The sequence below is a fragment of the Hipposideros armiger genome, unplaced genomic scaffold (genome assembly GCF_001890085.2).
Source record: "Hipposideros armiger isolate ML-2016 unplaced genomic scaffold, ASM189008v1 scaffold_94, whole genome shotgun sequence".
In the NCBI taxonomy this organism is placed as follows: Eukaryota; Metazoa; Chordata; class Mammalia; order Chiroptera; family Hipposideridae; genus Hipposideros; species Hipposideros armiger.
The window spans coordinates 2,582,444-2,605,122 of record NW_017731444.1 but is presented as its reverse complement, the minus strand read 5'-3'; the positions used below and the strand labels follow the sequence as shown (position 1 = coordinate 2,605,122).

The window sequence follows — 22,679 nt, the reverse complement described above, 5'->3', positions numbered from 1 at the left end:
CACTGGCCCAAGTTGGCACCATCATTGCGCTCTTCCCGGGCGAGGCAGATCAGTCGCCGGCTTCTGGACGGCCGCTCACACTGGCTGCTGGCTACACACGGTAGCCCGTGGCAACCCACTGCAGCAGGAACTGCTGCCTACGCTGTCGCCTGCGACTCACAGCAGCCCAGCTCCAGGTTGAGCTGTTGTTCAGCATCTTAGCTGTGGAGGGCAGTGTTACTGGCCCTCATGTGGGATCCGAACCGGGGCCCTCTGGTGTCCCAAGCCAGCTCTTAACCAATGCGCGACTCGGCTGGCCCGGTGGTTTATTTTTTTAAAATATGAGATGACAATGAAGTTGCTTCCAAAAGGTAGGGTGCCCTGAACACTTCTGGTCACCTGGTACACAGCTAGGGGAACTGGAAGACCAAGTCAAGGGTTCTTGAGTAATTTGTTCCCTTTGCTCTCCCTCCCTCCCATCATTATAGCTTCTTCTACTAAAGAACAAGGCCACAGTTAAGACTAGTCTCCCCACAACAATTAAACTTAAGAAAATACTACAGAAACTTTACTTTAGCAATTTTTGCAACAGCTTATTTGAAAGCTTGGCAAAATGCCTAAGTCCTGAATATCCTGAAAGGTCAATTCTCCTATCCACTGTTCATCATACAAGTTTACCTTAAGAAAATCTGACTTACAGAAAAAGTATTACCTTTCCTAATAATTTCCATTTACTTAATCCTTACTGTTCCCATGCAACTGCATAAAAGGAGGTGTAACTTTAGTGGCTAACAATTTCAGATCACTACTTCTATCTAAAAAGCCATCAGATGGACTCTGAAGACATGGCTACATTTTGTTTGTTCAATGTTTAGCCAATGGGAGCCAATCAACTATGAAAATTATCTTGTCATCCAAAGTTTCCCTACTAAAGTCAGACTACACCTAGAACCAAAGCCAATTACATAGCTCTGCTTGACCTGTTCCTCATAAAACGCAAGGAAATGAAAACTCAATTAAACAGTAAGGCTAAAATATACACTGCCACAATCAGAGTTTGCTGACATAAAATGGAATATAACAGAACTAATTAATTTCAATAAAAACTCCTCCTGCCCTCTCTTCAGCCAGTCTCTCCCTCTAATCTCTTCTATTCCATATGATTTCTGTTTTTCAATCTGGCGACTGAAAAGAAAATTAGAGGCTTAGGAAATGGCCTAACACCAGAAAACTGCACAAGTCTGATTTTAGTCATTTGTGCTAATGTATTTTTAGAGATGAATTTTCTAGTATTAGAACTGTAAAAGATTATTTCGGAACTTTAAAAAAGCTAAGTCCATTTTCAAACTGAAATATAGCTTTATTAGTTCTTGTAACCCTAATGTTTATTAGGATCTTTACCTTAAAAAACACAACAAAAAACACCCTCCTGCCAACCCTAGATTAACCATAATGAATGAACAAGATCTCATAACCATCCAGACAGGACAAAGATTTCTATGGCAAAGAATGAGGAATGTGCTTATATTCTACTCTCTGCATAATTAAGGACTGCCTGCTGTGAGAGGTAAAGCAGTTGTATGGGGAAAACAACATTTTTTTTTTTTTTTTTTTTTTTTAAGATTTTTTTAATTTTTATTGGGGAATTGGGGGTATGGGAACAGTGCTGGGGAATTGGGGGAAGGGGAACAGACAAGTTGCTGTCCTTTTGTTCTTCAGTCTAGTTGTGGAGGACGTTGCTTCACTGGCCCAAGTTGGCACCATCATTGCTCTCTTCCCGGGCGAGGCAGATCAGTCGCCGGCTTCTGGACGACTGCTCACTGTGGCTGCTGGCCGCTCGCGCTGGCTGCTGGCTACATGCGGTAGCCCATGGCAAGCCACTGCCACAGGGGCTGCAGCCTACGCCGTCGCCGGCGACTCCTGGCAGCCCAGCTCCAGGTTGAGCTGTTGTTCAGCATCTTAGCTGTAGAGGGCAGTGTCACTGGTCCTCATATGTGGGATCCGAACCGGGGCCCTCTGGCGTCCCAAGCCAGTTCTTAACCATCGCGCCACTCGGCCAGCCCGAAAACAACATTTTTTAAACATTGCTGCAGAGAACAAACTCTTCTTCCTAGCAATCAGGCAGCATAAACCGGTAAGGGAGAATAGGACTGGGTTTGTGGAACAAACTCAGGGGGAACATAACTGTGTGTATGTTCCTGCCTTGTGGCAGAAGCAGACAAATATGGAGTCATAAAAACTTGCCTTTTCCCTTTCCAACCATGGCACTGTGCTTAGAAGGCCATGTGAACACAAAAAAGTAGGTTAATACTCTCTAAAACTTGTTTCAAATGTCCATAGTTGCCCTTAATTTCAAATACAGTAATACCTTGGTTTGCGAGCATAATTCGTTCCAGAAACAAACTATTCGTATTGCAAGACATTGCTCGTTTACCACGTTAAAACGTATTAGAAATGTTTGCTCGTCTTGTGGAACACTCGTAAACCATGTTACTCACAATCCAAGGTTTTACTGTACTCTCCTTTTTTTTTTGTTTTTTTGTTTCACGAGTACAAAACAAAATAATTATTCTCTCCTCCTTTTAAATCAAGACCAGAATGTTCACTCAGTAAGCGTTTATTGAACATTTACTATGTACCAGGAAATGTGTGCCTGTTGCCAAGATGGGATTCTTTATCTAGGCACTGAAGAATACAGAGAAAGTATCTCTGCCCTCCAAAAAACAGACCATTACAGTCTCAAGTGATGAGTACTTGAAAGAATTAAGTAATGGGCCGGCCGAGTGGTTCAGTTGGTTAAGAGCGCGAGCTCTGAGCAACAGGGTTGCCAGTTTGATTTCCACATGGGCCAGTGAGCTGTGCTTGAGATGAGCTGCCAACAGGTGGCAGAATGGCCCAGCTGGTGAGAGCACGTGCTCCTAACAACAAGGTTGCTGGTTCGACTATGCCCACCCGCAACTAAGATTGAACACGGCACCTGAGTGGCTGTGAGCTACCCACGGGCAGCCGGATGGCTACTGGACTTGGAGCTGAGCTAGCTGCGCCCTCCACAACTAAGGTTGAAGGACAACAACTTGGTTGTTCCCTTCCCCAATTCCCCAACACTGTTACACTTCCTCAATTAAAAAAAAACAAATCTTAAAAAAAAAAATAAAAGAATTAAGTCAGGGTGCTCTGCAGAAATCAAAGGGAATTTAGGTTACCCACCAACCCATTATCATTCATTCAACAAATATTTATGGAGTACCTCAATATTTGGCAAAAAGCTGTCAGGGAAAAAAAAACATCTAAGCTTAGTTTTGAAGAATGCACAGGAATTACTCAGATGAAGAACACTGAAACAAGAAATTGTATAGCACAATATTTAAGCAAGTTAAGAATTTTAGGGCAGCCGGATGGCTTAGTTGGTGAGAGCATGTGCTCTTAACAAGGCTGCGGGTTCAACTCCCGCATGGGATAGTGTGCTGCGCTCCCCACAACTAGATTGAAAAAAAACAAACAAACAGTGACTGGACTTGGAGCTGAGCTTGCGCCCTCCACAACTAAGATCGATGGACAACAACTTGACTTGGAGCTGATGGGTCCTGGGAAAAACACACGGTTCCCCAATGAAGTTAAAAAAAAAAACCACAAAGAATTTTAAAGACCTATAATTTTGACCCTAAAATTACCAAAGGCTGACACACCTTATTCCCTATAAGGAACACATCAGATCAACAACCTTTTTATATCTGATTTGGAGAATACTAGTGTACCTAACTCGACTGTTACTGTGTCTTAAAAAAAAACACAACATTAATTCACAATCATTGCAATTCAGATCTCAGTCTCTTTCTTTCTCCACTCCTCATCATACAAATCAGTTTTACTGCAGAGGTCACAGAGCAAAATGCCTAAAAAGGACCAGTAACTTGGGGGTGTAGATGATCCTTGAAAGTGTGATCAGAGCTTTTCAATTTTCAAAGTAAAAAAACAAGACTTTTGCAAATAATTTTCCTGTTTTCAGTAACGGTGGGCTAAGTTATTTGGGTCAACCCTCCAACTGTGAACAACTAAAAAGAATGAATTAAACACACACACCCTTCTCCCCTTTTTCTGCCTCTCAGTCTTAAATAAAACAGATAAGGAATTAAGTCAAATGTGAAGAGAAAATGAAAACCCAGAGAAGCAAGCAAACAAGGAAGGAAGCCCAAAGGGTCTTCCTAAGAATTTTGTTCTAACAGAAACGAAAGCCCAGGGCCCTCACAAGGTGAAGAGTCTAAAAGCAGAACTTCTCCACAATAAGGTGAGATTTCAGAGGGTGACAACCTTAGGGTGAATGGGAAGTGGAAAATCCAGGAAAGAATCACAGCCCTTTGGAGGGAATAACAAATCTGGAGCTTGTTTTAAAGTGGTCCCTAGACCAGTAATGTCCACAGATATCTGACATGAGGAAGTAAGCTCTCTGTGGAGAAAAGTACCCTGCTATGTATGTATGGGCCTCAAACAATTCCTACAAATAATTTTTCAAATACAACATCCAGCTTGTAATCAATGATGCACTGAAGGAAAAGAATTCCAAGATTAAAACCTGGCAGAAAAACAAGACAATAGAAAAGACCCACAGAGACTTTTGATCTTATCAGATTCAAACTATGAAACAAGTATGCTTATAAGAATAAGTTTCAGAATATTGACAGGGAACAGGATCCTTTTAAAAGTAACAGATTTCAAAAAGTTCTAGAACAAAATAGAACTTTTAGAAACAAAAAACTTGAACTGGATTAATTTAACAATAGATTCAACAAAGCTAAAGGGAAAACTAAGAAACTGGAAAATAGGCTAGAAATTATCCACAATGTAGCAGAAAAGTCAAAACTAAGGAAAAATAAGAGAGAAATAATACTGTGAAAGGTTTGATGTACTTTTAATTGGTAGAAGAGAAGGAGAAAACAGGACAGGGCAAAGGCAACATTAGTTACAACAGGTGAGAATTTCCCAGAAGCAATCAAACACAATCACATTCCAGAAGCCAACAAATAACAAGATCAATAAAAAATTCACAACTAAGCACATAACAAAACAGCAGAAAAACCAAAGACAAAGAGAAATATGAAAAGTGAGCAGAGAAGACAGATTACAAAGAAACATGAGAGCAGTTGATTTTCCAAAAGCAACAATGAAGCCAAGACAGTTTAATATCTGCAGTGTGCTGAGGAAAAAACCCTGCCAAATTAAAATTCTGTATCCAGTAAATATCTCTAAAGAAAGAAGATAAAGAACAATCATCCCATTGGGCAGGTTTGAATGAGAAAATAAGGAGCAAAAAAGAGGAAAATTTATGGAAAAATTCAAATAAACATTGACTACTGATTAATAATAGACTTTGATATGTTTGGACTCCAAGTTATAACATCTATGATGGTCTTTATGTCCAGAAAATACCATGTATTTGTATTTCTAAACCACAAAGGGTGGAGGTGAGGGGGAGAAAAATGGAATAACAAGAATCCAAAAGAATGGTAGGAAAAGATACGAAAAAACTCCAGAACATAAGGCAGAGAAAGTAAACAGAAATATGGCTAGTTATATTACATATAAATGAAATAAATTATCCAGGTAAAAGACAAAGATTGTCAGACTGGAATAAAAAAGAAATCCAACTGAGCCAGAATAACCACAACAATTTTGAAAAAGAAAAATAAAGCTGGAGGAATCACACATCTAAATTTAAGATTTATTACAAAGCTACAGTTATTAAAATAGTGTGGTATTGGCAAAGGGATAACAGATCAATGAAACAGAGCAGAAAGTATAGAAATAGACCTACACAAATGTGGCCAATTAATTTTTGACAAAGGTACAAATGTGGTTTAATGAGGAAAGGATAATCTTTTTTTTAAATGGTTTTGGAAAACTTGGACATCCATATGCAAAATCATGAAAACAACTTAAACTTCACACCTGATATAAAAAAGGACTTGAATCTATTATAAAGAATTCAACAACAAAAAAACCAATTAAACAATGGGCAAAAGGTCTGATGGCATTTCACAGTAGATATATATACACACGAGGTGTGATCAAGAAATACAGTGACTGCTGCCACCGAGTGCCATCCAACTGAAAAGGCAGGAATCTTCAATACTGGAAGCGCATGTCAAACCTTAGTCACAGTGTGTGACAAGTTTCAGCTTGTTCACTTGGGTGTGAGCTACACTTGAGAGAAGGTGTGTTTTAAAGTGTGCCATAAATCATGGATCATGAACAATGCATTAACATGAAACAGGCAAATGGTTTCATCCTCCATCATGACAACACTCTGTGTCACACATCACTTCTGGTAATATGGCAATTTCTGTCAAATAAAAACATTACGGTGTGTCCTCATCCACGTTATTCACTGAATCTGGTATTGGGCAACTTCTGGCTCTTCCCCAAAGTCAAAATGACCATGAAAGGTAAACTTTCTGAATCAATTCAGAACATCGAGGAAGCCACGACAACACAACTAAAGACACTCACAAAAGAGGACTTCCAGAACTGCTTCAGAAAGTGGCAAGAATGATAGGATAAGTGTGTTCGAAGCGAGGGGAAGTATTTTGAGGGGGATTAATGGCAATGTGTCTTTTACTGTAATAATTTTTTTTTAATTTAAACATTCACCGTATTTGTTTATCACACCTCATATAGCCACCTTAGAAAACAGTTTGGCAATTTCTTATAAAGCTAAACATACACTTAACCATACAACCCAGCATACCCACCAGGTATTTACTCAAGTTAACTTAAACCTATGTTCACACAAAAACCAGCATTAGAATTTTGATCACAGCTTTATTCATAATTGGAAGAAAATGGAAACAGCCAAGATCTCCAACAGGTGAATGGATAAACAGTGGTACAATCACACAATGGAAAACAAACTATTGATTTGTACATGGATGAATCTTAAATATACTTTAAATGAAAAAGCCAGATCCCAATATCTACATATTGAATTTTTACCATTTTTATGACATTCTGGAAAAGGCAAAACCAGAAAAAAGATGGGTGACTACCCCATGGCAATAAAACTGTTCTGTGTAATACTGTAGAGGTAAATTTATTACTCTAAGCATTGTTAAAACCCATAGAACTGTACCCCACAAAGCAGACATTTCTGGATGCAAATTCCTAGCCTGTCCACTGAGAACACCTAGAAGCAGTATCAGTAAGTAGCACTGGGAATAACTAGTGCCCAAATCTTGGCTTCTCAATACCTTTGTCCAACAGAAGGAACAAGGGCTCTCTGGAGAAATGGCTGCTTCTAGGATGAGGCAGGAAAAATACAAGATAGCCTGCCAAATCCTGCAGAAGGGACATGGAAGCCAACATGAAAAAGGCTCCAACTGCCAAAGCTTGAGCAATGTGAGTAATAAAATAATGATAGTATTAGATTGTAACCCCAGAGAATAAAATAAACATCCATGAGTCCATACTATATAAATAGATGACTAAATAAAACTTTTAAATCTTCCTTAATAAGAATTCCAACTTATACATGTAGAACGAGAGAAACAGAAAATCACCAGTAGACCAGCAGAGTAATTGCTGTAGGCATGATCTACTGACAGATGCTACAATTTTTGAGTAAAACTTTTAGGAGAAACAGGATATCTGCATAGCCTCTGAGTATCTCCTCCGGGATATTCATTAAGACTACAGCGGTTGTAATGTATACCCCAAAATTATCTGCTATACCTCCCTCAAGGGGGTGGAGCTTAGTGTTCCTCACCTCGAAGGTGGTTTGGGCTCAGGAAAGCCCTTGTAATGAGTTAAGCATGGATAGGGAGATGGGGTCACTTTACAGTAGAGAAACCTGGCAGACGCTATCTGAACGTCACTAATCTTTAAAAGTTACATTGACATCATATACCTTTGGTATCACGTGATGAGAAGGGCAGTCACTTCTTGGTATTCAAATATCCATAACCACAATCTAATCATGAGACAACACCAGTCAAACCTAAATTGAAGGACATTCTCACCAGTCTTCCCTAAAAGTGTCAAAGTCTTGAAAAATCAAGGAAAGACTGAGAAACTGTCATAGACTGGAGGAAACATGATGACTAAATGTAATGTGGTATCCTGGACTGGATCCTGGAACAGAAAAAGGACATAACTGGTAAAATCCAAATAAAGTCCATAGTTAGTAGTATTGTTATCAATATTAACTTGTTAGTTTTAATAAAGTGACAAGATTATGGGGAATGTTAACATTTGGGGAAGCTGAGTGAAGGTTATATGTGAATCCCATCTTTGCAACTCTTCTGTAAATCTAAAATTATTTCAAAATTACAAATTAAATACTGACAATACGAGGTGCTAGAGAGGATGTGCAACAATACTCGCATACACTGCTGGAGGGGATGCAAAATGGTATAGCTATTCCGAAAAACAGTCCTGCAGTCTTTTAATAAAGTTAAAATTACATTTTTCACATGACCCAGCAATCCCATGCATAGGGATTTACCCTAGAGAAATAACTCATGTTCACAAAAACCTATACACGTACATTTATAGAAGCTCTATTCATAATTAAAGAATGTTAACTAAATGGATAAACAACCTGTGGTGCATCCATACAATGGAGTACTACTCAGCAATAAAAAGGAACTAATAATTGATACAACTTTGATGAATCTCAAAAGCAGTATGCCGAGTGAAAGCTAGTTTCAAAATATTATATGTTGTTTGATTACATTTATAATATGTTTGAAAAGATAAAAGTATAGTAACTGGTAACAGAATGGTGGTTGCCAGAACATGGGGGCGGAAGACTCGGTGTGACTACCAAGGGTTCTGTGTCCTGGCTGTGATGGTAGTTACTTGAATCAATGTGCGTTAAAATTCATAGACCTGTACACACAAAGAAGAATCATTTTACTGTACATCAATTGTAAAAATAAACTTTAAAAAAGGGGGAAAATCCTATCATATGCGGTATCCTAAAACACAGGACAACTAAACATAGGATAACATAAAACAACTTTATGCCAGTAAATCTGAAATTCCTAGAGGAAAAAGACCGACCAAAACTGACACCAGAAATGAAAACCCTGAGTAGTCCCATAACCAGTTCAATCAGTATGTGGGTATCACTTTACAACCTGTATTCTATCCTAATGTTTCTACTGTACAGCTTTACACTTCCAAAACACTTAAAAAGCGACAAACTTTTAAAATGTTAAGCAAATGAGTGTTGAACATACTCCCCCCACCCCTTCTTTGAGCCTTTACACTGCCCTCCAATACTGCTTGCTGGGGGAACTCCTACTCATCCTTCGAGAATCAGTTAAATTTTACATCCACACCTCTCCAAAATGAGTCAAGTACTTCCTCTGTGGAGCCAAAGCACCTCCACATACTCCTTACACTATCACATGTGTTTTGTTTATATACTTCTGTCTCAGTAGATTATGAATTCAAGGACCTGGATGCTTATTTCTCTTGGTATATGCCCTGCATTGATCACAGTGCCTAGCATGGTGTTCCACAAATGTTCGAAGAACCTATATCAAGACAGTAATAGCAGGCAATATTATGGCCAAAATTAACCTTGCTTACATAGGGACCTTCTCCTGTTCAAAACTAAGAAAAGCAGTTTGGCTGTATGATGGACATCTGATCTGCAGCTGATTTTAAAGATGCTCTTCGATCTTACATATGAATATTATCACACCCATCACGAACAGCAGAGGGAAAATGGTCATACTATCACTTCCCAATGAGATGTGAAACCAAAAGCTTCTTTGAGGCCACAAGCTTTTATGAAGCTGTGTGATTTACCCATGTGAAGAGCACAGGGCCTGACAATCCTTGCTAGAGTTACAGAAACAGTTCAGTACTCTATTACTGAAAGACATGAACCTTGGAACCACTAAGAACAAATATGACCTTGGATCTGTCACTTAACCTATCTGATTAGTGAGGAAACTGCAGAATATATGGATTAATACCCTCCCTCCTTTACTGTCATGGAGGTAGATTACACAGAAGACAACCATACTTCCTAGAGGTGATGGATAAGCAATAACTAATAGGGTGGGTTGTCCTAAACTTACCAACAATAAAAAATAGGCTGGAACCAAGGGCAGCAAATATTGGCTGGCTTCCAATTACAAAGGTATGTGAATAAAGATATGGGTCAGTCACTGCTTCTTGGGATTTACACTGATCGCTTTTAAATCTAACAAGTCCGAGACCTCAGTAATATCTTTCCCATTTCACAGAAGACAAACCTGAGTAATCTCTACAATGTCACAGAAAAGTGGTGATTTAAAAGTATTGTTCAGATCCTCAGACTATTTGTTCTGCTCTATAGCTAACATATGGGGAGGGGGTGCCAAAAAAATGTACACATTTTCAGAGATGTTATCTATATATTACTTTTCGAAGTTGAATTGAATTATGGTAGCAATGTGTAGTATGACGTTCGCTCAAAAGATGGCGTTAATCAAATGAATGTTAGCGTCATTCATTGCATTACAATTTTAATAGTTTTTTCCTTTCTTAAAATGTGTATATATTTCTTGGGCACCCTCTGTATATGTCCTATTTGCTTCACACAGTATGACCCCCCCCCAATGTGACCTTGTGCGTCTGGCCTTTTTCATTTAGCATGGTTTCGAGGTTCATCCATGTTGCAGTTTTATTCAGTGTAGTTAATTCATTCTTTTTGACAGCTAAATCCACTGTAAGGATATACCACATTTTGTTCATCAGTTGACAGACATTTGGATTGTTTTCACTTTCAGCCATTATGAATAATACTCCTGTGAACATTCTTCTACAAGTTTTTCACACAAATGTTTTCAGAAAGTAAATCAGGTATTAAGTTGAATTATGTGTTAAGCTTTTTGTAATAAATTACTTTGAAGTGTGACTCTGTTGCCAACACTAAAAAAAATTAAAAAAAAATTAACCTTCAGATTCTCAAAAGAAGGAAGTAGAGAAGGTAGGCAGGCCTGTCTGTCTGTCTGGTATTCCTGCACTGACAAAAACCACTCCTATCTATTGAGTTGTAATTATCCAAATGGGCTCTAAAATCCACCCACTGGAGATGACACAGGTAAACCCGGACAACTCTATTCATTTATCCTGTGGGTATTTGAGTTAAGCAATCCCTGTGCTCAATATGTAATTTTGTAAATTAATTAATTAAAACTACATATTTAAAAAGGCTAAATGGGAAAAAATAATGGGCAAAGAAAATGTTCAGCATTATCACATGCAATAGCAAGCACATTTATGTTCTCGATTTAAGCCTATTTGCTCCTTGATTTAGTTTCCATTACTAGTTCAATCAGAACTTAAAAACCAACCAACCAAACAAAAATCTTGTAGTAGTTCACAATAAGCCTTTTGCCAATTAAGAAATATAGAACTGACCAAGGATTTACAGAAAAATTCTAATGGTCAAGACCCCTTTCTTTGTACTCCAACAGCACTTTTTTGCTTGCCTCTTCTAGTACAGTGCCACTGTACTGTTTACATATCCATCTCTAGCTAAACAAAGCTCCAAGGGCAGAGAACAGTGTATCCTCAGGAGTCTACCACAGAAGCTGACATAGAAGGTGATCCAGAAATACTTGTTGAAAGAATAATACTATGACAAATCAGGCAAGCGTTATAGTATTTAAAAATACTATTATTTGGATGACACAAATTATGATGCTGAAAATGAAGTTTATCAATGAGATCAGAGGTCCATGAACTCCCTAAAAGTATATACGACATAGCATTTATCAGTTTTGTTCGTTTTCTTTTAAGAAAAGGTCTGTAGTTTTTATTACAGGCTGAAAGGAACCTATAAACCCCAGATTTAAGAATAGCTGAGTTAGACTAAAGGAAACATACATTTTGACACTGTAAAGTATCCATTTCAAAAGGTTAACTTGGTAACTTACATACATATTAAACAATCAAGTTTCTCAAACTAAGTATATCACATTCTTTCCTGAAGAAAAAGACAATGTATCCTAGGCTTCAAATTATGTTCCAGCATGAGATTCAAGCTTGATGAACGATTAACAAAATGTCAGCTTCAGAAAAGATACAGTGACATTCAGAGCCAGTCAGGCGAGGACAACAGTTTTACACAAGGGAACTTTATTTCTGTTTCCCATTACTGCTTAAAAAATAAGAATCTAAATTTCTTCACAACTGTCCAAACTTACATCGTTTAGAGTCTTACATTTTTAATTTTAAGTATATCCCTTGAATCACTCGAGGGTCAGAGAGCTACTTCTCTTTTCTAAACTTAAAGCCAAGATTATTTTAAGATGGGTGGCCTCTTGAGTCTTAAACTGTTAAGATACCATTACTGAACTTTCTAAATTAGTGCTTACAGCCTTTCAAAAAGTCAAAACACAAACAGAAAATATTTGTATGGCACACTGGGATAAATTATCAACACTTTCAAACCTAAGGTCACACTGGCTTGGATGCCCTGTACCCTCCACAATGACCAGAGGGCCGAGGGGACCAATATCTCTGCACATCTGCAACTCCTCCTGATATGAGGGTACACTGGTTGAAAATTTTTGGTGTAAATAACCTATAGAGATCACAAGCTGAATACATCTCTAGCTAAACAAAATCCATGCAGTAGGTTAAGAAAGCTATTTCATAACTCCCCTTGAGAGCTATGCAATTATCTTTGCAGCTTTCTAGTCCAGATATACCACTAATGAGCAACCATTTCTTCTGGGAGATCATCTATTTGAAGGTGACTGGCACAAAAAAAACAAAAACAATAAGCACAAACTAACCTCCTAACCGTAGCTTGGAAGAATAAGCCGAAAGAAAACTAGAAGTTAGTGGTAAAAATCAATGTAAGATTAAATGTTTTTCCTCTCCTTTCCTGTTTCAACTTAAGGTGGTAACCACAGCCAACGATATTCTCTCTCATCTATCAAACTAATGCCATATAAATAGTGTTTTTTTTTCTTAATTGGGGAAAATGATACAGGTTAAAATGGTTAACAGTTCCCCTAACCCATTCCGACCTTCAAATCCCAAGACTCCATGTCTACAAGGAGTAAGCAAGAAAACTGTTCAAAGCCAATAGTAGAAGTTTTTTCTGGTCCTGTTAAGGGGCTGAATTTGGAATATAAATATTCACAATAAGACTTGATAACTCATGAAATTACTGCTTGGGTAAACTTACCGGATTATCATACTGGGTATTGTTTTTATCCCCAACTACAAAATTTACAACATTCTTATTTTAAAAGGCAATACACTCAAGCATTTTCATGCAACTAGCAAGTATGAAATACCAAAAAACATTAGCATTTGGGCCCTCTGTGTGAATTTTATTTCTCCATCTTTAAACTAGAAAAGGAATCAAAGTGTCAATGTTACACAAATAACACTGCAACAGTGGGAGCTCTTCCAATGAAAGGAAGTATTATAAGAAAACCCAAGCCGTTTGATTTGAATTAATATAGTTCTACCTCAAACACCTAACATAAGTTTAAAGTCCAGTATTGTCTCCAATAATACAGAATAAATGATGGGCAAAGACATAATCATCTGCATATTTTTTACCAGGCAATACAAGCAAAATAAAGTCACAATCTGAAAATTTCTTCCACTGGCCACAATCCTCTGGAACTAAAGGATAAAAAACTTCATTTGAAATCTAGAGTAACCTAAAGTATAATCCAGCATTTATGTATGTAATAATTATTGCTATCATTTGAATGCCTCTTATACGCCAGGCATGGTATGAGATGTACACTCCCATTTTAAAAATAAACAGGTGAGAGGTTAAATGACCGGCCCAAAGCACGGGATTACTAAGTGGCAGAAGCCATATCTGAACCCAAGTCTGTTTAGGACTCAAGACTTAAATAAGACCTGAACCTAAAAAGACCTAAATAGGTTATTTTCACTAATTCAACCCTATTTCCCAATTCTGCACACTGATTCAATAACAGTCTATCATAAATAATACAACGAAATGGATTGCTTTAATTTTGGGGGCAAGGTGAGGGATGTGAGTTTCAACAATCAGGTGTCTTCACTATTTTCTTATTTGAATGGGCTGACCACCAGGCCACATTGGTATAAAATTCAGATTTTAAAAGATGTAAGAAAAACTCCTTTTTATTTGTATTCATTTTATCTATACAGAGTCATAAATACCCAGAACACTTAACTACTTTAAAGCACTGATAAAGACAGTTTCCTGCTTTACCTATGGAGTGTTCCATGATTTAAGAATACAGAGCAAACAAGAAAGCAATTTAGTGCATTACCTGAGAACATAAAGATGTTAATGCAGAAAAAAGCTCTTCTTCCAACATATATCCCTAATACACAAGACACAAGTCATTCCTAAACTGTCATCAAAGGACAATTGGGAAATAAGACCTCTGATCTAGGTTCACAAGTCTGTAGGTGAGCAAACCTTGAACTTTCTCCAAGTCTGGGATGGGAAGATTCACTTCTCTACCTAGAAGCAAGACAACCCTATATTCACCGAGACTAGATAACCACTCTGGCAATGTGCACTGCACATGAGTAACTGAGGCAATCGACACTGGGCTTGAATTACGTACTGACCCATCCCTGAACAGCAGCAATCCAGTACCTCACCCACCCAGCAGGCCATACAAGAAACAGGAAGTACCGGTCAAAAGGCTTCACTAATAAGAACTCCTGGCAGCAGGAAATGAAAATAAAGAATAAAGAGTTGCAGCACTGACAATAAGCACTGTCTTTGCTGATAGGAAAGGGAAAAAACTCATATTAGTCAGGCACCCAGCATTTTAGAAATTATTTCCTTTAATCCTCACAGTAACCCTGAGATAACATTATCTGGTGTTTTATTTATTAATCCTCAAAAGAACACTCTGAGGTAGGTACAACAAAGCCCCATTTTACAGATGAAGAAACGGAGATTCACAAATAAGTTGTCCAAGATGGTGGTTATCTCAATTGGTGAGATGACAAAATCTAGGCTTGAGAAACATTAACTGTCCTCAAACTTGGTCTGTCTGACTCCAAGGTTGGAATTCTTTCCAACTATCCTGTTGCCCAGACGGCAACGTCAGTTAAAGAATTCCATTAAAATTGAATTTTCTGTAGCTGTTTCAGAAACTATACCTGAGATACAAAGCCAACAGAAGTTTTCATATGAAAACATCTCAGAAAACTACTAAGTTGCAGAATGATATATGCATTGTTACAAAATGTCCTCAGTTGTAAGTTTGAGGACAGGGACAATCTAGGGGTCCTTAGCACAGCACCTACCTGAAATGTAGTAAGAATTCAGGGTCTGTTGAATAAGTAACATCTTTTGACTGGTTATAAATTCAGTAGCCCCAAATAGCTATTTTGTACTTTCCAATATGACATGATTCAATTTTTTTGGACAATAATTTACCCATTCATTTTTAACAGGGCTGCTTTCTTAAATTTTGTAGAATGTTAATGACATACTAAGCTGCGAAATGCCCATTAGTGCATTAGCCATAACTTCAGATAAATTTCAAGTGTTTACTTTTCCAAGCAGATTAAAATGTTTCGGCTAAGGGCCGGCCAAGTGGCTCGTTAGTTAAAGAATTGGCTTGGGAGCATGAGCTCTGAGCAGCAGGGCCGCCGGTTCGGATCCCACATGGGCCAGTGATGCTGCGCCCTCTACAGCTAAAATGGTGAACAACAGCTCAACTTGGAGCTGAGCTGCCGTGAGGCGATGGCGTAGGCTGCAGTGGGGCTGCAGTGGGCTGCTGTGAGTTACCGTGAGTGGCTGGCAGCCAGCGTGAGCAGCCGTTGAATGGCCAGCGACTGACTGCCTCAGGCAGGAAGAGTACAATGATAATACCAACATGGGCCAGTGAAGCAACGTCCTCCACAACTAGACGGAAGAACAGAAGGACAGCACCTTGTCTGTTCCCCTTCCCTGATTCCCCAATTCCTCAATAAAATCTTTAAAAAAAAGTTTCAGCTAATAAAAACCAGTCGGAAATATCCATAAGACCAGAAAGTGTAAAAAGAAAAAAGTAGCCAACATAAAGGTATTTAAGATGTGACACACATAAAATTATAAAAGATAGTATTCTAAGTATACCCTGGTAATGAACCCTAAAACCCTCACTTCAGATAACACAATGTTTTTATACAAGAAAATAGTATCATCACTAATGTAAAAAAGTTTGCTCACCATAGCAACTGTTGCTAGGTAGGTTTCTTAAGTCTAAGACACAGAATATGTAGAAACCAGTGAAATTCCACTCCTAGCATGATACTGTGAATTCATTCACCTTAAACTTTTAAAAAGAATCCTTGATTTCTATCATGTGAAAAAAAGTTTGGTCAACAACCAAGTCTGCTGATATCTATATACCCTGGAGCATACTAAATATTTAAGAAAAACTGTCAATTGTCTATAATCCAATGTAAATATATCCCTTGTTACAATGACAGCAGTTCCTTTTCCTTAATAATTCTAGAGGAATTTTTTCATTTGAAAAGCTAGCTGGCCTAGATTCCTCTCTATTAAGAAACAATTAAATGATACACTACTTTTGAAATTATCCATCTTAAGAGTTCAAAGAAATTTAGGTGTATGAACACTCTAAAACTCTTATGAAACAAACTTGGCCCAGGTCACCCAATGAATTGTTGATAGACCAAGGATCAAATCCAGTTTCTCATTTTAAATCAAGTTATCACAATTATCATTACCTTAAAATGCTAAGTCCTTACCTAATCCAATGCCAAAGTACGTATCAGTTCTCAATTTCCAAACTTGTACAAATTGTTCATTGTACTGTAATATTTGTGCAACAGTTGTCATATAGTTGTCAAAACAATCATCATAAATGTTATATAACAGTTAACATCTTTTGGGCACTGTGTTAGATACTGTGCTAAACCTGTTACACCCATTATCTCAATACTCAACAATGGCCCACATGAGGAAATTGAGGCATGGGAAAATAACCTGTCCAAGGTAAAATCTAGAAAAAGGGCAAGGCAGGGGTGCACAGGGAATATACAGTAAGTCCTCACTTAAAGTCGTCTACGGGTTCTGCAAGCTTAAGTGAAACAACACATAAGGAAACCAATTTTACTACTAATTGATATAAAGGAGTTCAATTCCTATGGCATCTCATCAACCTTCTAAAGAAAGGACATTACTGAAGAGTCGCTGTTCAAAAGCCATAATCTCCATAGCCTGAACCAGGATTCTAGGCCAACTCTAGGGCTGAAATACTTAGTTGAACCACTTAACCTTCATGTGGACCAACTTCCTTTATTCTAAACCCAAAAGTCAAACAGATAATCTCAAAAGTTGTTCATGCCCTGAAATGCTCTAATTTTGTAACCATCTTTCTAACCAGGTAACTCAAAAAGAAAGTCTCATTTCCTCCATCCTCTGAAAGCTCCCTCACTTAAGTTGAAAGTCCATATTTTATGAATCTAATCAATAGGATACTGTTGAAGGACAAAGACCGCTTTTCTTAAAAGCTAGAACTCCATTCTGCAATTATGATTTCCAAATCTGACTCTTAACCGCAAATAACAATGTCAGGGAGAAATGACCTTACAATACCTTTGAGTTGGGATGGGAGGTGTGAAAGGATGTGTGTGTGTGTGTGTGTGTGTAATATATATATATATATATATATATATATATATATATATATATATATATGGTTACCAATTCATAAAAACACATCACCCATTTTTATCTCCTCAAAAAATTGGAAATAAGTCTTTAAAAGGTTGTCACATAAACTCACCACTTTATTCAGTCAATAAAAATTAATGAAGAAATTATGTCATTTATCTAAGACATTTATTATAGGCATGGAAGATCATTAATTTATAGAAATCCTACTAAAATGGCCCGTAGGTTTAGAATATACATTTTACCAAGCTGGTCATCTAACCCCTTCAAATCTCATATAAGGACAGTAACACAGTATTTAAACATCAAGAAAGAGGCATAGGTTCTACTCAATGCCATTGTTCTGCAAAGTCTTCTAGGACCAAATCCCTTTACAGAATCTTTGCTGACTTTGTTCTCTAGAAAATAATCCCCAAAGATTCTTAAATAAAACCAGCAAAACCTTTCTATTAGTTTTCTATTGTTGCTGTAACAAATTAACACAAACATAAAACAACACAAATTTATTGTCTCAGTTTCTATAGGTCAGAAGTCAGACGAGCTTAGGTGGGTTGGTTCTCTACTTAGGATCTCAGCAAGGCCAAAAATCAAGGTGTCGACAGGGCTGTCTGTGTTCCTTGTTGGAAACTGGGAGAAATCTGCTTCCAAGTTCATTCAGATTGTTGACTGAATTTAGTTCCTTTGGGTTGCAGGACTGAGGTCCCCAATTCCTTGCTGGCTGCCCACATTCCTTTTCATGCTTTTTACATGGACCCTTCCAGTAATGGTAGGTTGAATCCCTCTCATGCTTCAAATCTGATTCCAGCTGGAGAAAATTCTCTGCTTTCATATGATTAGATTGGACCCACACAGAAAAATCCAGGATAATCTGCAATAGGATAATTTCCTATCTGCAAAGTCACTTCACCACATAATGTTAATGTAATTCAGATTCCAGGGATCAGGGTACGAACATCTTTGGGAAAGGGGGTGTCATTCTATTTTTCATAGCCCACCCTCTGGCCTCCCAACTCAAAGCCCCAAAATCTCATCTAAAGCTCATCAAAAATCCCAAATCTCATCATCTAAATCAGGTGTGGATGAGGCTACAATCCTAAAAAAAAAAGTTATCTGCTCCCAACATGCAATGGTGGGACATAGGCATAGGGCAACATAGACATTTCAGCCCAAACAGGGAAAACAGATCTATGGGTCCAAAGCAGTTTCAAAATTTATGGAAACTCCATTCCATTTCAAAGCCAGGGAAAAATCCTGTAGCTTTCAGCTCCACCTCTCTGGGCTCTTGGTTCCACCTTCCGAGTCACCCTTCTATTTTTTTTAAATTTTACAAAAAGCAGAACATTTACACCTGAGCAGTTTTACTAGCCTGCTTCCTGCCAGTAGATTTGAGGGGGTTTGACAGCACTCTTTAACTTCCAATTCTCTGTTTCAATCCAAGCTAGCATTGTTTCTGCTAGTATAAAATCCTCAAGAACCTAGTAGGCTTTACATGAACTTCACAAGGGTTCACTCCATTAGTCAGTCTGACTCACATCTACAAATCAGGCGCACCTTCAAGACTTTGCTTGGAAATCTCAGCCATATTTCTAAGTTTATCACTTATAAATCGTCTTTTCCACATAACCACAGGACCCAATTCTAAGCTTATTTGATATTGTGTAGCAAGGATCTTTCCTCCAGTTTCTAATGCATACCTCATTCCCACCTGAGTCCTCACTAACAGAGAGTCATTAACATCCATATTTCTACTAACAATCTGTTCTAGTCCTTTTCTATCATACTCCTAAAAAATTTTCTGGCATCCACTGCCACTTTCACATTTTTAGGTAACAGTACCCAACTCCTGGTATTAAAATCTGCACTAGTGTTCTACTGCTGCCATAACAAATTACCACCAAACATAGTGGCTTAAAACAACAAATGTATTATCTCAGTTTCTGTAGGTCAGAAGTTGGGTGGCCTTGGCTATGTCTTCTGGCTTAGAGTCTCACAAAGCCAAAACCAAGGTGTATTCCTTGCGGGAAACACTGGGGAAGCAGCTCATTCAGGCAGTTGGCCAAATTCAATTCCTTCCGGTTGTAGGACTGAGGTCCCCATTTCCTTGCTGGCTGTCAGCTGGGGCTGGTCTTTACCACTAGAGGCCGCCCACATTCCTTCTCATGCTTTCCATGTGGCCCCTCTAGCAACAGCAAATGAAGTCCTTCTCATGATTTGAATCTCTGATTTTTCTCTTCTGCCCCATCTCTCAACCCCCAGCTGGAGAAAGTTCTCTGCTTTCAAGGACTCATGTGATTAGACTGGGCCTACCCACAAAATCCAGGACAATCTTCCTATTTTAAGATTCTTCACCCTAATTATATTTGCAAAGTCCTTTTTACCATGTAACATATTTAAAGATTCTAGAGATTGGAGTACAGATATCTTTTTTTTTTAGGTGGTGGGGGGTAGGTCATTCTGCCTACTACAAACCCAAATTCTATGTAAGGCTTTAAATTCGGTTTCTAAAGAACATTTCTTTCTCTAAAAGAATATGTGAAGCAAAGGTGTATGTTCAGACATAGAGACAATAGCAAAATCAAGGACTCACCTAGGTGACAGGAGAGCTTAAAAATACATTGTGGTAAAGAAGCTGCCAATTGTTTCATCCCCAAACAGCATGGCAATTAACCCATTATGCAGAAAGTAACCCATTGCTCCCCCTTAAAAGGTGTGCTTCTCTCCTCTACTGTATTCAGCACAAGAAGCCATATAACTAGGAATTTTCTTTTAAAACAAAAGTTGCTCCAAAGTGACCTAACTTTGTAATCAGTTAATAAATCAATCTAAGCAAACTTTCAATCCTTTTGTTCCAAGTCATAGTCATTTCAAAAGAAAGGAAAAGAAATGAGCCAGTTTCCACCCTCTCAAAGTCACAGAAGAACACATCTACCCAGATAAAACTGCAGGTGAACTTTTAAAAATGGTATGGCCCCGATCTTTCAGCCCAAGGTCCACCAAGTCAGTTAAGCCAAATGACTTACAACAAAAACACTGCAACAACTACAAAGATAATATTCTGAAGCCTTGCCTACTGTCAGATTCTTGACCACAAGAACGAAGGAACCTCAAATATACCAGCTAGTCCCTTTTAATTATAGTGACAGGTAAGATTTATCGAGCACTTACTACCTACCTGCCAGGCATTGTGGTAGCACTAGACACAAATTATCTCATACACTCAACAAGAACTTATGATCTATGGAACAGTGTCACCCCCGTTTTACAGATAGGAAAACTGAGGTTTACAGAGGTTAAGTCACACAACTATGCAGTAGTGGAATTGATATTTGAAAACTCAGGTAGTCTGGTTCTTTACCACTAGGCCACCCCTTAAACGAAATGAGGTCTCCCAACGCTTAGAAAAATCTTCCCTTTCTAGCTTTCTTTTCATTCCATTCCATCCGCCCTCACACCCTCCTCATAGAATTCAGCAGTTGAAAGGTAATCAAGTCTTCTTAAATTAATTTGCCACCTCCTGTTCAGAACTATTTCCTTCCCACAATAGCAATAGCCAAGAAGCAACTTCTCCTGACCCTGACTTTGCTTTCCAAAAACAAACTACACAAGCTCCACCCATCACCTGCCTAGACTAGAAATGTTTCAACGCTGCAAAAAAACCAAAAACGAAAAAAAGTCCTACTCTTTCAAAAGGTCAAAAACTAACATGTATACTCTTAGCCAACCTTTAACTCTACAAATCTTTCCTTCCACACAGGATCCCAACTAACCCTTAACTCCAACACGTTCTGCCCTACTTCGTGGTCCTCTCCGCCTTTCTCCTCAGCGACCTCACCCGAGGTTCCCTCCACCTTGCACCCCAGTCTGCAGGTGGGAAGTCCAGCCTCGCCCACTGGGACCCTTAGAATGCCCCCCACTCCAGCTGCTCTGCTCCGCGGGAGGGTTCACCCCACCCTACCCAGCAGGCACCACTCCCCTAGGCACCGGCCCCCAGCATCCCCCTGCGGCCCCACCCCTCAAGCTCCCTTCCCCCTCTGGCGACCCCCTCCTCCAAGTTGCCCCCTAGTCCCCACCCCAGTGCAGCCCTCCTACCTAGCCTAATAAACTAGACTCTCGAGCCAGTTCCCACCCTCTCATCAGCTTCTGCCCGCAAGCTTCGCTACCTGCCCTGGGTTGGGGTGGGGGTGGCCCCAGGCCTCCCCGATGGGCTGCAGGGGCCTTGGCTGGTGTGTGTGTAAGAGGGGGGGCAGGGGAAGGCGACGGGCCGCTCCGAGTCTGCTGAAAGCATAAGGAGCGGCCGAGCCCGGCTACCTAATCCTGGGCCAACCCCCAACCCCCAACGACCTCGCCTGGCGGCTCCCACGGTACCTGTAGTGGAAGCAGCAGCGGCAGCGGCCGCTTGCCCCTCTCCTCACACAGACAATATGGCGGCGGCGGAGGAGGAGACACACAGCTCGGCCGCCAGCCGCAGGGACCAGAGCGAGGCTGCAGCCTCCGCTGCCGGAAGCGGAAACCCGCTCCTGCCAGGGAGCGGGGCGGGACTACTTCAGACTCCGCCCACAGCGGTATCGCGCTGAGTGCGGCCATGCTGGGATGTCCTATTGTAGCCCTGGGGTTCATTTCCGGATTAGAGCGCAAAGTGGCAGGAGTTCTCGACCTAAAGCATAATAAAGAGACTTGTAATGATTAAGCGCGTTTTATCTCAGTACATTTAAGAACTGATGAGAGAGAACACGAACCTTTCCCTAAGTGTACAATTGGTTTGACCCAAACTAAGATGGCGGTCCCTAGATTTCCCGCACTTCACCCAGCTGACGAGTCCCATCAGTCTACAAGCCGGCCCGCCTTTCTTAAAAAGAAGCATGCGCGACCTGCAGAGCTGTAAAGCGAAGCATTTTGGGAGTTGAAGTCTTCTGCTAGGGCCCCTAGTCTAGGGTTAGGGTTCCAGCAGCACATTTTTTTCTGCTCAAAACTTCGAGTTTGGAGCAAGCGGATGAAAGTTGGACGCCGGGAGTGGTGTGGCACTGGAGTCGAG

General features: G+C 39.4%; 1 protein-coding gene across 3 annotated transcripts in view; it reads right to left on the bottom strand.

Annotated features, from left to right (window-relative positions):
• Window positions 1–22,173, bottom strand: part of CSNK2A1 (casein kinase 2 alpha 1) — a 49,788-nt gene extending 27,615 nt beyond the window's left edge. The window contains exons 1-2 of one of the 3 annotated variants that reach the window (XM_019645785.1): window positions 22,013–22,143; window positions 7,877–8,100 (exon numbers count right to left, since the gene is read on the bottom strand). The gene's annotated coding sequence lies outside the window, so the exon portion shown is untranslated. Of the gene's footprint in view, window positions 1–7,876; window positions 8,101–22,012 lie in introns of all 3 variants that reach the window. The other 2 variants (XM_019645784.1, XM_019645786.1) reach the window with 2 other exon arrangements.
• Window positions 22,174–22,679: the final 506 nt, after the last annotated feature.